This window comes from Triturus cristatus, chromosome 3_2 (assembly GCF_964204655.1).
Source record: "Triturus cristatus chromosome 3_2, aTriCri1.1, whole genome shotgun sequence".
NCBI lineage: Eukaryota > Metazoa > Chordata > Amphibia > Caudata > Salamandridae > Triturus > Triturus cristatus.
The window spans coordinates 437,591,071-437,606,753 of NC_140584.1; the positions used below are offsets into that span (position 1 = coordinate 437,591,071).

Here is a 15,683-nt window from a genome sequence, read left to right on the forward strand (position 1 = left end):
TCTATTTTCACATAAAGACCTCTCATGCTCATTGGTCAATAGCAAGGCTGATAAGGAAGGAAGCTCTGGGGTTTTATGGTTCTGCCTAGCTTAGAAGTTACTCACGCTGGGGACAATATATACCCCAAGCATTGCACAGGATACCTTTTTACAGTACTTTCTAGTATCTTTAGCAGATGTAGCTGTTGGAGGAATAATACTCACAGGACAGTTTTATCTACTGTGGAATGAGACACATGATAAGTCCAAGGGAGGTGAGGATTGTGCTTTTTCTAAGCAGCTCAAGAGCGCACTGATAGAGGTGGGTTTCACAGACACTTGTTGGGAACCACACAGTGTCAGCAGGTAATATACATATTTTTGAACATCATCGGATCGCAGTCATGCATTGACTATATATTAGTGAGCAATGTACTGATGTCCTCAGTGGATAGGGTCGACACTGGAACAATATCGATCTCTTTGCAGCTATGTTTAAATATGGCTGGAGGACGATACACATCGTCTTGGTAGAAACCCCGATCATACTGAGGGATCTGGTATTTCAGGTGCATTGAAGGAACCAGATTGACAAATATACTTTGCTTTGATTAAAAAAGGAATAGTGACCACGAGATGAGTGTGGGATGCTATTAAAGCAGTAGTTAGGGGAAAGCGTATTGTCCTGATGGAACCACTTCATAAACTGATAATGTTAGAATCATAGAAATTGTAAATGGAATTAAAGAGTGTGGAAGCGGAATATTAGACTCAACCCTCCCTGACCTTACTTGATAAATTAAGAGCTGTTAGAGGCCAATTAAGAAGTATATTCCTTATTTCAAGCCCAGGATCCACTTGGCAGAGAATTTAAGTTAAAAAAGAAAAACACTGGTTTATTGCTGTCCTTAGATGAAAAAAAGACCTTCGACCAAGTAGTCTGGAAGATTCTGTCAGAGGTCCTCTAGCTGGGCCTTGAAGACATTAAGCACAATGTTCAAATAATTATGCAAAAGTATGTGTAATTAACTAAAATACAGGCTTCTACTATTTTTTAGCTCACAACTACTTTTGGTGAGAGGATGCATTTCACGCTAAAGAAACCTCACAAATCTCATACAATATCCCCTTGTGTTTAGTTCATTTGCATTTTACTCATGATCCCAAACTAGAATTTTTACCTAAAGTCTCAACTATACAATGTGGTGCAATGGCATAATGTCAGGCATTTTTTGTAACAGTAACACGAAATGCTGAACCTATTACATGAGAGTGTGGCGGTGTAAATTAAATTTCTCTCTGTCCTACCTTCCGCAGACTGTATGCGCTCCTTGACTCATGGCTAAGGCAATGGCAAACTATTGCCTTCGTGCAGTGAGAATAGATCTGGGCGAAATGTACATATTGCTGGCATAGTTTGTGTAATTTCGGTAATTTTGCGTTTTGCTTGTTTATTAGAAATGACGTCAGTATGCTACTTCTCTTAATCACGGGGCATTTGCATTACAAGTTTACCGCAAATGCCCCATTCACAGAAAAAATGTATTGCAAATGCATGGAAACAGCAGAACATGAGCAGTTGTTGACAAGAGATCAAATTTCATGGTAAAATATACTAGGAAATGACACTTTTGCATTTAACATAATTATGCATAATTTTGTGTATTTCTGAAGACGTTACATGTAATTACGTGAAAGCAAATTACACAAATTCCGCACACCCCTGAGTGTGGATATCGCTGCATGGACATTCTTTCTATACTTTACGTCTACAAAGACACAACCTGCCAGGGATGACCACTTTCGCTGTTGGTGTCCATCTTGACCGTTGACTCATTGGTGTGCCCCACCCATCACACTGTGGCTATAAAGGGCATAATATTTGCTCTGAACAATTATAAGGTAAGCTTTCCATGCCTACAACGTTCTTCTGACCTTATGAGACCTTGACTCCTTCCTACCAGCAGTCAAGTTATTCCTTTAAAATTCTGAAGCAGTGGTGGTGTATAAAATGAACATGGGAAAAAACTCAAAACCTTTGCCTTCTCACTAGGCGTGGACCAATATCAAATACTTTTGTGTTAGAATTTAACTACTGGCCAACCTCGTTCCTCTCCTGGACAGAAAGGATACATGTGATTTTGATGAATGTCCTAACAAGTGCACTGTACTTTGTCTAGGCTCTGTCAATCCTGTTTGCAAATAGATCCTTGGAACAACAGAGATGCTGATATAGAAATGTATTTGGAAAAACTCCTATGCCGGTCTACCGAGGTGATTACTACACACGACTAGGTGCAAGAGAGGTTCTAGCTCTAAAACATTTCTATATCCACTGCACAGCAGTGCATTAGCATGTTGTAGCAGAATGGTCATACCACAAGTTCTGTGTCTTGATGGGCTTCATGCAAGTATGAGTAGGAACTCGAGGGATCAGGTTTAATTGTATAAATAACAGAGACCAGATTACCGTAGCCCACCAGTAGCCACCACACTTCTAATACAGACTACAGAGACTGGATGAATGGGTTTTAAGACTTTTCTGCCACCATAAAATTTGAATCTTAGTAATGTCAACTATAACCAGGTACATTGGAATTATGCAATTCTGCGGTGGCCGCGATTTTCACATAATTTAGCATTTGCCACATAATTCATCATCAGCTGCAAAATCTGAAGAATTTAATTAAAAAAATGGGTTTCTATCTCAAATGGATCAAATGTTACACAAAATTTGGCGACTCGTGTTCCTGCTCACCGGAAGGCTTTTCACGAAGGTTGACTGGTCATTTTGCAATGGCCTATTGCTGTATTTGAGTGATAAATTGGTACTAATTAAGGTGAACACTTTACTCAGACACTGTTACCAGGTGTAAAAATGACAAAATAATGAACTAATATTATCACACTTTACAAAGGCCCTGAATATAACCCTACAGAATATTTTAAACCCCTTAATAAATGTATAAGCCTAGCAGGTGCTGCTCATATGACCACATTTGAGCTTGACCCGCATATATAAATAAATAACACTACAAGTGATATAGTTGAACGAGCACTTAATGATTCAGAATAGTAAGATCAAAAGAATACTTCAAATATTTAAAAAAAAATGAAAGACATTGCCATAAGAAACAATAAGTACGTTTATGGAAAAAAAACAGAAAAAATAATTAACTCAACATAAAGGTATTGGCGTTCAGTGCTTCATTGATCACACCGTGAAGTGCACATATTTTCAAATAACAAAGGTATTCATTGGCATATAAGTGTTCAATCTCGTCAATATTAAATTTAGACTGTCTACGGGTGAGTCCTTCTTTCCCTCCAATGAATCAGCAAAGGAAGTGTAAAATGGCCAGAGGCCGGTTTCAATGAGATTCCATAATGTCCTTTCTGCACAGTGCAGTCTGCACTATTCTTTATTGAGCCATTGTGTTATCCATATGAAAGGTGCAGCTACTAGGGATAAGCCACCATTTGAATACCTGATACCAAAACTGGTAGTATCGAAGGGCCTTATCATTAGGATCTGTGCTCTGTTGTATTCAATGGCAACCCCCCCCGCCCCCCGTAGGTGCATATCGGCCAATGGGAAAGGATCTTCAATAGGTAGATTGAGACACAAGATCTACATTGGAGATCATTCTGTGAACAGAAAGGAGAGGTACACTAAAAAGTTTCATGTAATTGGCAGTACACCCCTTCACAATTATACCGCATGCATCTTTCTAGCAGTTGGAATGCTGGGAGAAGTGAGTAAGATGGAGGACATACTACATATCCGGTTGGGCTGTCGCTGAATTTCTATATTCTGGGCTGGAATAACAAAAGCCTTGAAAGACATCTTGGACTATCCAGCTCCCTCACATCATGAGGTCATTGCATTAGGTTTGAAACAACCCAGTTTAAAGTAAATATCGAGATCCTACTGGCCTCTCGCGAATAATGTATGGAACCTGCGAAACTAGCTAGAGCGTTTGCTTGGAAAAATTGGAGCCACACTCGCTGGCTCACTGGTACCCGCGATTGTGGAATAGGTTGGCAATGGATTGGATGTTTCTCCAGCAATGATTAGGAAAAGCATCCACAGTTTAAGAGAGGTCGAAACCACTGACAAACTAGTTACACTTGGGACGCCTTGATGGCTACATGCCCTCCAAGGTGGAAGGTAATGCGACTATTTTTGTTAGGGACTTGATTGGTGAGAACGGAGCTGTGACATGGATTGCAGCGATGGTCTATTGTATATGGTGGACGTGCTAGGATTTATGTTCATTTTCTGTAGCAGCATTTGGCACTGTTCGTACATAAAGAGGAAAGGATGGGGCTGGTAACACTCATGGTGATGCATTTATGTCAGTAGCTTTCTACGTATTGCAGGATGTATATTACAATATGTGTTGTTTTTCCTTCTAATGGAAAACCCTTGAACAAAATAAGTAAACGAGTATTGTGGAGAAGCAGGCAGCTCTCATACTCAAGCTAGATTTAAAAGGCACATTTTAATAGTGTGTTAATTTATGCAACCACAAATCAGCATGTTGTACGACTGTGTGTAGATCTGAGGACTTAAGCTTCTCCGAGCTCTCCTCGTATCCTGTGGCCTCCAGGTCTGACAGATGAAGCACACTCCTGAGGATATTTCTTGGCTCAGATTCCTTCAGACAGTGCACGTTTAGTAATAGATGGTGTAATTTAAAAGGTTATCACTTGCTTCTCCTTTTCTTCCAACCTGCTGCATTCTAACAACGTGCGGCTGTCGGGTCTGAGGGATGACAGCGTAATGACCATGTGAGGACCGGCGCTAAGAAATGGGGCCATTTTGCTCTAAAGAAATGAAAAGTAAATCATAGAGAAAAGTCATCCACAGAAAACACATCCATCCAAAGCAAGACACTCAGCGTCACAAATCACTGACACTTCCCCTGCTGTCTCCCCTGAAAAGAGTTCGGTTTAAACACGACTTTCAGTGCCACGAAATTGTGGACAACACATAAACAGAACAGCTTTTTGAGAAATAATCTGATGCATTTCTAAGAAATCGACTAATAGCGCCACAAGCTGTTTTCATTTCGAGTATTATTTTTGTGCTTACAAATGTATCCTTATTTCAGTCATTTCATGGACTACTGCAATCATATATGCAGGTGCATGGCACTTAAAAGCCACCTGTGGTTCACAGTCCTGTGTGACCACTAATGGGTTCTTGAGACTTAAAAATAAACCTCAAGGGGCGTGGCCAAGATGGCGGGGTGAGCGGACGCTTCCTCCCGTAGCTCCTCCGGCCCGGCCAAGCTTGAGCCCTTTTCTTACGCCTTTCTCCCCCCGCTGAGGCTCAGCGCGGGAGAGGAGAGTGGCGGAGCATCAGGGGTGCACATTGGTGCTGTTTTGGTTCGGATCGCCTCGGGGGAACCCCCCCAAAAGCTCGATCCAGATCGAGGGACGACGGCGAGCCCGAGGGGCGGAGAGCATTGGAGAGCTGTCCGGGCGCCTCGGCTGGGCCTGGTGCTGAAAGTTGCGATCTGGAGGGGATCTGGCCCGCCGCTCGACGGAGACTGAAGGAGCCTTGTGGGAAGGGTCCCGACGGTGCAGGAGGCTTGGGACGGGCGCCCCGGCACTCAGACTTGTGACGGCGACACTTCGCACTGCGGAGGCCCTAGCCCTTAGCCGAGGTACAGCGGACTCCCTGACGGGCTTGGACCATCGGGGCCCCGGTGCGTGACAGACGGGGGCCGGTGGTGGACCTTATTTTACTGTGGGGTGCCTCGGGGGCCCCGGTGGTGTCGTCGGGCCTGGTCGTTTTGGCCTGCTCCGCCCGGCCGCCATTTTGTCCCCGAAGGAGCAGTGGTGGCGGCCTTCGCCGGAGTCCTGGCTGCTGGATGCAAGCGACCCCCGCTGCCGTTGGGCTGCCTACCGGAGGGATGTACTGATGAGACCCCCCCGCTGCGGCCCCCTGGGTTGTCTTACACGGGCTCCTGCGGCTGACGGTGCCCGGTTTGGGCCGCCATTTTGTCACCTGTGACGCAGCGACTTCACACACAGTGCTTGCCGGCGGCTGAGCATCCCTGGGGCGCCTGGATTGGTGCCCGACTGCGGAGCTAGTGATGTCTGGAAGAGGCGGCCCGAAGAAAGGGGACCGTACCCTGCCGGACATGCTTGGCAGGGCCCAGCACTTGCGGGACAGGACGCAGCCCTCGCCGGGGTCCTCCCGGGCTCCGGCGGATGTGACTGGAGGGGAGCCACCCGTCACGAGGGCCTTTATGGAGGAACTGTTTAGCTCCCTCAGGGAGGACTTCCAGACGCTGAAGCGGGAGGTGGCCAGCGAGGTCCGAGAAGTACGCAGGGAGGTGGAGGGCCTTGGCGAGCGTGTTGAAGCGGTGGAGACGGAGGGCCAACAGCGAGCGGAGGAGATAGTCCACCTTCAGCAGGACGTCCTTCGCCTCCGGGAACAGTGTGTGGAGCTTCAGGCCCACTCTGAGGACCTTGAGAACAGATCTCGGAGGAACAACATCCGAGTGCGTGGAGTGCCGACTGCGGATGAGGGGTCCGACCTGGGGAGCTACCTGCGGGCCCTGTTCCGAGAGATCCTGGGGGAAGCTGCGGACTTTCCCATCAGCATTGACAGGGCGCATAGGGTTGGCCGGCAGCGCCAGTCATCGGCACCTCCACCGGACATTCTGGCCTTCCTGCCCGACTTTCCACTAAAGGAACGCATCATGGCTGAGGCCCGCAGGAAACAGCCTCTGACTTTCCGGGATCGGCCGGTGGCGCTTTACCAGGACCTCTCCGCCATCACGCTGCAGAAACGCAGGTCCTTTAGGATTGCCACTGACTTTTTGCGCGAGCATGAGACGCCGTACTCTTGGGGTCACCCCTTCCGCCTGATCTTTCGGTGGAATGGAGTGTTACACCAGCTACGCTCCTTGCAGGACGTTTGTGGTGTCCTGGGGCTCACGGCGGCGGAGGAGGAGGGAGCTACGCCGTCGTGGAGGTCCTCGGAGAGACGGAACCGGCGGAGGTCAACGAGGCGGCGCTCGGCGGCCAGTGTGGGGCGTCCGGACTCCCCTACCATCAGAGCGGACATGGCCGACGCCCTGAGAGCGGCAGCCGGGGACTCGACCGGCTCCTCTAGCGTGGCCTTGACGGCCTAACACACACTCCGGGGGGAGATATCTCTAGCTTCTTTACATGCTTGGTACGGGGCGGGGGGGTTGGGGGGGAGCGGATGGAGGTGAGTGGCTGGACGTCCACTTCGTTCCTTTCTACGGACTTGCCCGTTTTGGGGCTTGACTGAGACAATGGGGTGTTTGAGTTTGTGGGTGGCTAGTTGCCAGGGTTGTGTTTTGGGTGGGGGAGGGGGTTGTTTTGGGGTTGGGGAGGTCCCGTCCGATGTTGTCTATGCCCGCTTTGTTTTGGCCTGTCCTGCGCTGCGGCCCCGCGCGCCCCACCCGCTGATTCCCGGCCCATTGCATGGCGCTCCTGACCCCCGCGAGGAATGCCGGGCCTAAAGGTAGTGACCCTTAATGTTCAGGGTCTGAATAACCCGGTGAAGCGCAGAGCGATCCTATCGTTGCTGGAGGGGACACAGGCGGACATTTGCCTTTTGCAGGAGACACACTTATTGCCCCGAGATTGCCATAGGATGCGTTCTGCTAAGTTCCCTACCCAGTTCTTTTCCTCGGCAGCGAACAAGACGGCGGGGGTAGCCATTCTCCTAGCGAGCTCCTTTCGGGGGGAGGTTTTGCATAAGTGTGCTGAACAGAAGGGGAGGCTCCTTACGTATCGCATGCGCCTGGGAGGCATAGCATTTACGGTCGGCTCTGTTTATAGCCCAAACGATCACCAAGAGCGCTTCCTAGATTCCGCGCTGGTGGATGTCACTGCTTCCCCCGACCGTCACATTATCCTGGGGGGAGACCTCAACATTGTCTTCGATTCTGTGATGGACAGATCGGCGCAGCGCTTCCCGCAGACGGGGGAACTGTCCCAGGCTGGGAGGGCCCGGATTGCGGAAATGGACTTGCACAACCTCTGGCGCTCCATGCACCCCACGGATAGGGACTACTCTTATTTTTCGCACGCACACCGAACCTACTCACGGCTAGATTACCTCCTGGTGAGTGGACCGATGCGTGCCGCGGCCACGGCGGCGGACATCGGGGTCCTGACCCTGTCTGACCACTCCCCAGTCACCGGCGTTTTCCAGTGGCCGGCGGCCTCCCCCTCTCGGGGGGTGTGGCGCCTTCGGGATACCCTTCTACACAAAAAGTCGGTGGTGCGGCGCATCGGGGAGGTCATACAGGACTATCTCACCCACAATAGCAACACTGACACCTCGCAGGCGACACAGTGGGCGGCATTGAAGGCCGTCCTCCGGGGGGAATTTATTTCTATCTCTGCAGCTGAAAATAAGGAGCGGCAACTGAAGAGGGATGAGCTGACAGCTCAGGTCCGGGAGCTTGAGCAGGTCCACCGCCGTACGGGGGCGCCGAGGGTGTGGAGGCAGTTGAAGGCAGCGAGGAAGCTCCTGTCGGCTCTGGATCTTGACAGGGCGGAGTACGCCGCCCTACGCTTGAAACATGCCTACTACACTGGGGGGGACAGATGTGGCAAGCTCCTAGCACACCGGCTCCGGGTCGCGCAACAGCGTAGCGTTGTGAAAGAATTGGTGGGCACGGACGGGGGGGTTGTCTCCGGGGACGCGGAGGTAGCGGAATCTTTCCGCGGCTTCTACGAGGCGCTGTATGCTGAGGAGCCCTCCTCGCCACGGGATGCCGACGGCTACTTGGAGTCGGTGACCCTCCCGGTACTGGATCCGGCTCGGGCTGACCACCTGGAGCGGGACATCCATGTTGAGGAAGTGATTTCAGCTATCGCGCGGCTGAAACATGGCAAGGCCCCGGGCCCGGATGGGTACACGTCGCTATTTTACAAGACTTTCTGCACGGCCGTGGCCCCTGTCCTTACTCGGCTATTTAACTCTTTCTCCGAACCGGGAGCCATCCCTCCGGATCTCCTGAGGGCGACGGTCACGGTAATCCCGAAACCTGGGAAGGACCGGGCCCTCTGCGGCTCGTACCGACCCATCTCGCTTTTAAATGTCGACCTCAAGTTGTACACGGGGATTCTCGCGTCCAGGCTGAGTCCACACCTCCCCGATCTGGTGGAGGCGGACCAGGCTGGTTTTGTGCCCGGCAGACAGACGGTGGACAACACCAAGAGGGTGACGCATGTTCTGGAGAAGGCCTCAAGGATCTCGGGGGAGCGGATGTTGCTGTCCGTTGATGCGGAGAAGGCCTTCGACAGAGTTCACTGGCCGTATCTTGAGCTGGTTCTCAAGAAACTGGGAATCGGCGAAAAGTTCCGCACCATGGTATTTAACTGCTATAAGCATCCTTCAGCGTCGGTGCGGGTCAACGGGTGCAGCTCCGGTGGCTTTGCCATCGAGCGCGGCACGCGGCAGGGCTGCCCTCTCTCGCCGCTCTTGTTTGCCCTATACATGGAGCCGTTTGCTCAGAGGATCCGTAATAATCCGGATGCTGTCGGGGTCCGGATGGGCCAGTACGTCCACACCGTCAGTCTTTACGCGGATGATGTCCTGTTGACCTTGGACGACCCTAGGAGGTCGCTGCCTGCTTGCCTCCGGGAACTGGACGCCTTTGCGGGGGTGGCCGGCTTCAAAATGAATTTGAGCAAGTCGATGGCGTTAGACGTGTCCCTGGCTGTGGATACCAGGAGGGATCTTCAGCGGCTCTTCCCCATGCAGTGGTCCTCGTCCACGGTGCCGTACCTGGGGATTCTGCTGGCGCCTACATTGCCGGAGATGGTCACGGCCAATTATGCCTCCCTTAGCAGGAAGATCAAGGACGAGCTTGGCCGCTGGAACAAGGGCCTGCTGTCCTGGCTGGGGCGAATCGCGGCGGTCAAGATGACGGTGTTGCCCCAGATACTATATCTTTTCCGGGCCCTTCCGCTCCAACCCCCGGTGGGCTGGATACGACAAATGCAGGCTGACATCTCCCGCTTTGTCTGGCAGGGCCGCAGACCACGCATGAAGAGGGTCCTCTCCACGCTTGCTCCGGAGGCGGGGGGTCTCGGCATTCCAGACCTCCGTAAGTACTTTCAGGCGGCACAGCTACGCTATCTGGTGGAGTGGAGCAGGTGGGAGTCCGACAAACATTGGCTCTTCCAAGACCAGGCAGTGGCGGGCCGCACCTTCCAAGAGGTTCCATTCCTGCGGCGCGCGCATCGCCCCCCTAATCTTTACGCTTCCTTTGTTACGCGGGTCCCCCTGCGGATGTGGGACGCGGTCTGTGAGGCCCGGGGCCTTACCACCTTCCCTTCGCCGCTCACGCCCATTGCGGACAACCCGGACTTCTCCCCAGGGATGGAGCCGGGGGTTTTCTCCCACTGGGTGCAGGCGGGCTGCAGGGCGCTCTTCCAGATCTATGGCCCGGAAGGAGTGGTTCCTTTTCAGCAACTCCGCCAGGAGTTCGGCCTGACGGAGCTGGACAGATTGCGCTACATGCAGGTTCGGCATTGGGCCCTCCAGCCCCAGGTGCGTGCCATCGCCGCCCGTCCAATTACACCGTATGAGAGGTGGTTGGCTACTCGGACCTCCGACGCTAAACTGATCACCGATCTGTACAAATACCTACAACCCCCGCCGTTTCACTATTATAACCCGGGGAGGGAGCGTTGGCACAGGAAATTGGGTAGGACACTCACCCACAAGGAATGGGACAAAATTGCGTATCGGGCGCGGCACTCTGCATATCACACGGGCCTTACGGAGACCTTTACTAAGGTGTCCACATACTGGTATTACACCCCGGAGAGACTGTATGAAATGCATAAACACACTGACAGGGGGTGCTGGCGGAGCTGCGGGCAGGAAGGTACCCTTTCACACATTCTTTGGGATTGCCCAGTGTTGACCGCCTACTGGAAGGAAGTCTTGGACGAGGTGGATAAGCACTTTGGGATAGAGCTGCCGCGACTCCCGGCGTATGTCCTGTTGGGCCTCCCCAATGACCTAATGTACCCACTGAAGTCCCGTAGGGGTAGGCAGATCGCAATCGCGCTGGGGTCTGCGGTTCAGAACATTCTAATCCACTGGCGCACAACCACCGTCCCCTCCATCACCGGTTGGTTGTATAGGCTCTGGCATGTGCTGGGGATGGAGAAGCTGTCGCTTACGGTTGCGGGGGAGATAGACCAATTTGAAGAGCTGTGGCAACCCTTTCTAGCGCTGCTGTCCACTGAATTCCGGGAGCTCACCTGCCCGAGGTATCTTAGGCTTCTCAGGCTGACGCCGCCGGTGGCCCCCGCGGACTAGCTTACATGTGAGACGGGGACCTCCTGGGGAGGGGGGGGGGTGCGGGGCTTCCTGGTTAGGATTACTCTGATGCGGGACCATAGGACGGGGGGGGGGGGGAGTTGTTGTTCCGTTACTGGGAGGATGGGGGATGGGGAGGGGGGATTGTGTTCTGTTGAGGGGCTGATGGCTTTTATTGCTTAGATTGGGGTGTTGGATATGCGTGCGGGGATTCCACAGCTTGCATTTCTAGCTTTCATTTACTGTGTCTTTCCCCCTGACTCACCGCGCTACCTATTGCCAACCCTCTGGAGTTGCACCCTTTTTCTTTGATTGTATTCCATGTATCCTGCCCTCCTATCCCCCTCCCCCATGGTTTGTTTTGTCTCAATAAAAACGTTTTAAACATAAAAATAAACCTCAATACCAAAGAAGAGTGATCTCCCGAATCCGGAGAATGCCCTATAGTAAAACAATTCCAGACTGCATTTTGTTATTAAATTAAAAAAAATATATAGATATACATATTTTAAATTTCTAGAGTGATGACTCTTAGAGCCGTGGGAGAGAATTATGAACACCATGGCCCAATTCACGAAATTACGTTTGCATGTGTAGTGCTACTCATATTTAGATCTACTCTTACACCTACATGTTACTCTCCACTTTTTTGTTATTCACCATTTTTGAGTAGAGATTTATACCTACTGTGTAGACTTAAGAGTCTCCACCTCCTCAAACATGGGGGTACCAACACCTACCACTGAAGTTACGAGCATAAAGGTATCATTTGCAGCTTTCCACTGGTTTATGGAGATCTCACTATAGAAAAATATAAGGACATTTAATAAAGTTTATATTTTTTATTAAAAAAAATAATTTAACACAAATAACATTAACCAAGGGCTTATTAAAAGAAAACAATACAGCATACTACCTCCTAAAATTAAATTAGTATTCATTTGTAAATTCATTTAAATGAATCAATAACTTTTTAAGTATTATTTTTGAAAAATATTTTACAATTATAATTACCCATCTTTACTTACATTTTTATTTAATATATTTTGTCGGTAACCTGGTTAAACCTCATATATTTAATTAATATGAATAATTTTGAGACTTTTTAAACTAAGTTAAAGCACGTATTTACTTCATTTTAAATGTTAGTGTATTATTTAATTAAAAGACGAATACACTTGTATTAATTTTATTTACATTTTTTTCTTTACTTTAATAACATACCATACATATATTTTTTAATATAGAATTTATTGAATGCATTTTACATTATTTCCTATGGGGTGTTAGTATCCTTGCCTGCCTCCATTGTTTTGAAGGGGAATGTGTTGCAGTACCAACCATCTTCAACTGCACCCTCTCCTCCACTCTCCCTCTAACACATCTCATTTTTGTTTGTAAACATCTTTGGATGGTGAAAAGTGAACTCCCCATGAAGAAGTGATAAAAAAACACAAAAATTGCGTCTTTTTTTAATATTATTAATAAAATTTAACAAATTTAGATGTAAAAATTCTTACACTAAAACTCCTTCCTTTAGGCCTGTGCATAATAAAGGGAGTAGAAATGGGTTCATGAAGGGGCACCGATGGGGTATTGGCAGCCTGAGGCAAATGAGAATCAAATCACGCAGGACCTCCGCGAGGTTCACGCAAAGTGAAGGGAAAGGAATTTAGGCCTAGCAGGCCAATAATTTGGTCCACATAAACAGAGGGGAAGTGGCAATAAACACGTTTGACTAAAAGTGGTGATGTCATCAGGGGGACCTTGAGAACTGAGTGGAATAGGAACGTGGTTATGGAGGACTAAACATAAGTTATGAGTTAATTGAGAGAAAGTGGGAATGAGCCCATGCAGAATCACCATGAATTGAGGCAGATTGACCGCCGAAGCAAGAGGTCTTGTAAGGCCACCAAGAAGTTGTACAAACTGATGGATGAGAATAAAATACGTCATGCAGGACCATGCATGATTTACCAAAATATTGGGCTAATCTGGGTTTCCCCACTCTTTTGCTAATTACCACCAGGCTTGTCAGTGCCCTTCTCTTCACTGGAAACCTGTTTTTACCTCTCAAACATGCTACCATCAATTCCATGCTAAAGAAAACTGCAATTGACCTTGACAATGTTTCATGTTACAGACCTATCTGTAGGCTGTCCCGTGTAGCAAACTTACTGTACACAATTTCTGTTCACCTCTCTTCTTGTCGAAAATCAAACTGTCTCCTGAAACCTTCAGACCCCATAGGTGTGAATAGTTTCGATGACACATTAGGGATTAACTACTTAACGCCAGGGACCAAGGCATACTTTCTGTCCTAATTCTGCTTACCTTCTCAGTGGCGTCTGACAGCATTGCCACAGAGAAGACAGTCCAATATCACCAAGATACACATATATTGCAAGTGAAGATCCTCATAGATATGCATGATCACCAGCATTATTCAACATCTACAACCTTCCTTTTAACACACTCCGAGATCCCTGCACTGTTAGATTTCACATGTATGTGGATGACAGACAGCTGCACCTTAAGCTAGAAGACAATACTGCATCACAGCATCTTTTTCATGTCCACTGCTGGATGCAGAATAATTGGTTATACCTAAATAATGAGAAAACTGAAATCCTGCGCACAGGGATGATCAGTCAAGCTCAGTTGCCTTTCTCTTGTCCTTAGGTTTCTAGACTTGTTGCAGTAGCGAGAACCAAAATCCTGTCACCTAGGTGTGTTGCTCAACAATGAACCATACTTCATCTCCCAAATAAATGCTGTCTTCAAATTGGGTTTCCACCACCATCTACTTCCGCTAAGATTTGTCTTCCATTCCTTCACATATTGTAGACTTTTTCTGTGATCCTTGGAGTGGAGATCTCTGACTTTGGTTTCTGCAGCGTCTCTTATACTGGCCTTGTCAACAAATCAATCACCAGCTGTGAAAGAGTGCAGAGTCATGATATTCGTCTTCGGTTTGGCCTGAATCACTATGATCATATCACGCCAGTTCTGAAGTTCTTCTATTGGCTCCAGTAAGGGAAGGAACAAACTTCAAAACTTCAAAACCCTCTTTATTGTTCATGAAGAATTATGTGGTCAATCACCACTCTACTTTGCTAAGTTGTTTGACCCTTACCTCCTATTCATAAGATAAAGATTTGCAATTATAAGGTGCTGCCTACATTCCGCTACAAGAAATTTGGGGAAAGAACTCTACATGCACAAGGACCATCTCTGTGAAGCTCACTCATATTGCATCCTAGATTGGAAATTGTCTTTCTTAGATTCGGACGATTGCTAAAAGCCCATCTTTTTAGCCAAACATCTGGTTACCCTATTCTTGTGTGCCTGCCGCTGCTGTCCCTTCTCCAACCCAAGCCTGCTAGTTAGATGCCTAAATGTGACTTACTCACCACCCGGGACAATGCTTAGATTTAGACTGTATTAACTCTTCGGACGATTTACCATTGTGTTATCAGCAAATATGGCCATTTGGTTCTAGCTCTAACTGCCCTATATCATGGTAGATGTTGCTGAACCATTGTGTCTGACCCAGACAGCTCTAAAACTACAATCTGATGATTTGAAGCGCTTCACAAAACACCAAATAAATAATAGAAATAATGAGTGGAGTGTGAATGGATAGCTGTCATAGATGCCAGGAAGTGATGCCAGACATGACAATGTCATGCATATGTCGCCAAAGCAGCACACGTCCAGCAACTTAAAGTTGGCGGTTTAATACAAGCAAGGAAAATGGGACCCACTTTAAAACTTGCCAAAAGTGTTAACAGGTAGAGGTGTGCGAAACTTTAACTTTGTCTGCCAAGCTGGGTGAACTGGTGAAACGTCAATATTCATGAAGGCGGGCAAAGTTTTCTGACTTCATCGAACTTCAAAGAGGCATAGTGATTTTTAGGTCTCGCCTGACCCAGCGCATGCGCTGGTCCGGCGAGACTTATTGAGAGGGCTCCAAAAAGTGCTACCAGGCCAGCCTAGAGCTACAGTGCATGTGCGCGGGCGCGCGCGTCGCACTTTACCGCGATTACTTTCACTTTCAGGGCCGCGCGGCCGCTTTGATGTTTGATCGCGATCGCGATCCCTTTCGCGTCCGCATGGCCACTTTGATGTTCTCGGTGAGGCTTCAATAGATTGCAGCAGTTAAAACAAGCATTGGCATAGCCAATAGGTCTCGCTTTTGGGACCTTATAAGTGTTTAGTTATGCAACTGTTGCATGGCTAAACACTTACAAGGTCCCAAAGGCGAGACCTATTGGCTATGCAAATGCTTGTTTTTTGCTGCATCCCGATGTCTTGTCTGGGAAGGGTGTGATGTCAGGCTGCGGGTATTGGCTACATGCAT

The 15,683-nt window shown here is 48.6% G+C and overlaps 1 protein-coding gene across 1 annotated transcript in view; it reads left to right on the forward strand.

Annotated features, from left to right (window-relative positions):
* CSMD2 (CUB and Sushi multiple domains 2) overlaps positions 1 to 15,683 on the forward strand; it is a 1,634,099-nt gene that overhangs the window by 955,464 nt on the left and 662,952 nt on the right. The window lies entirely within an intron of this gene.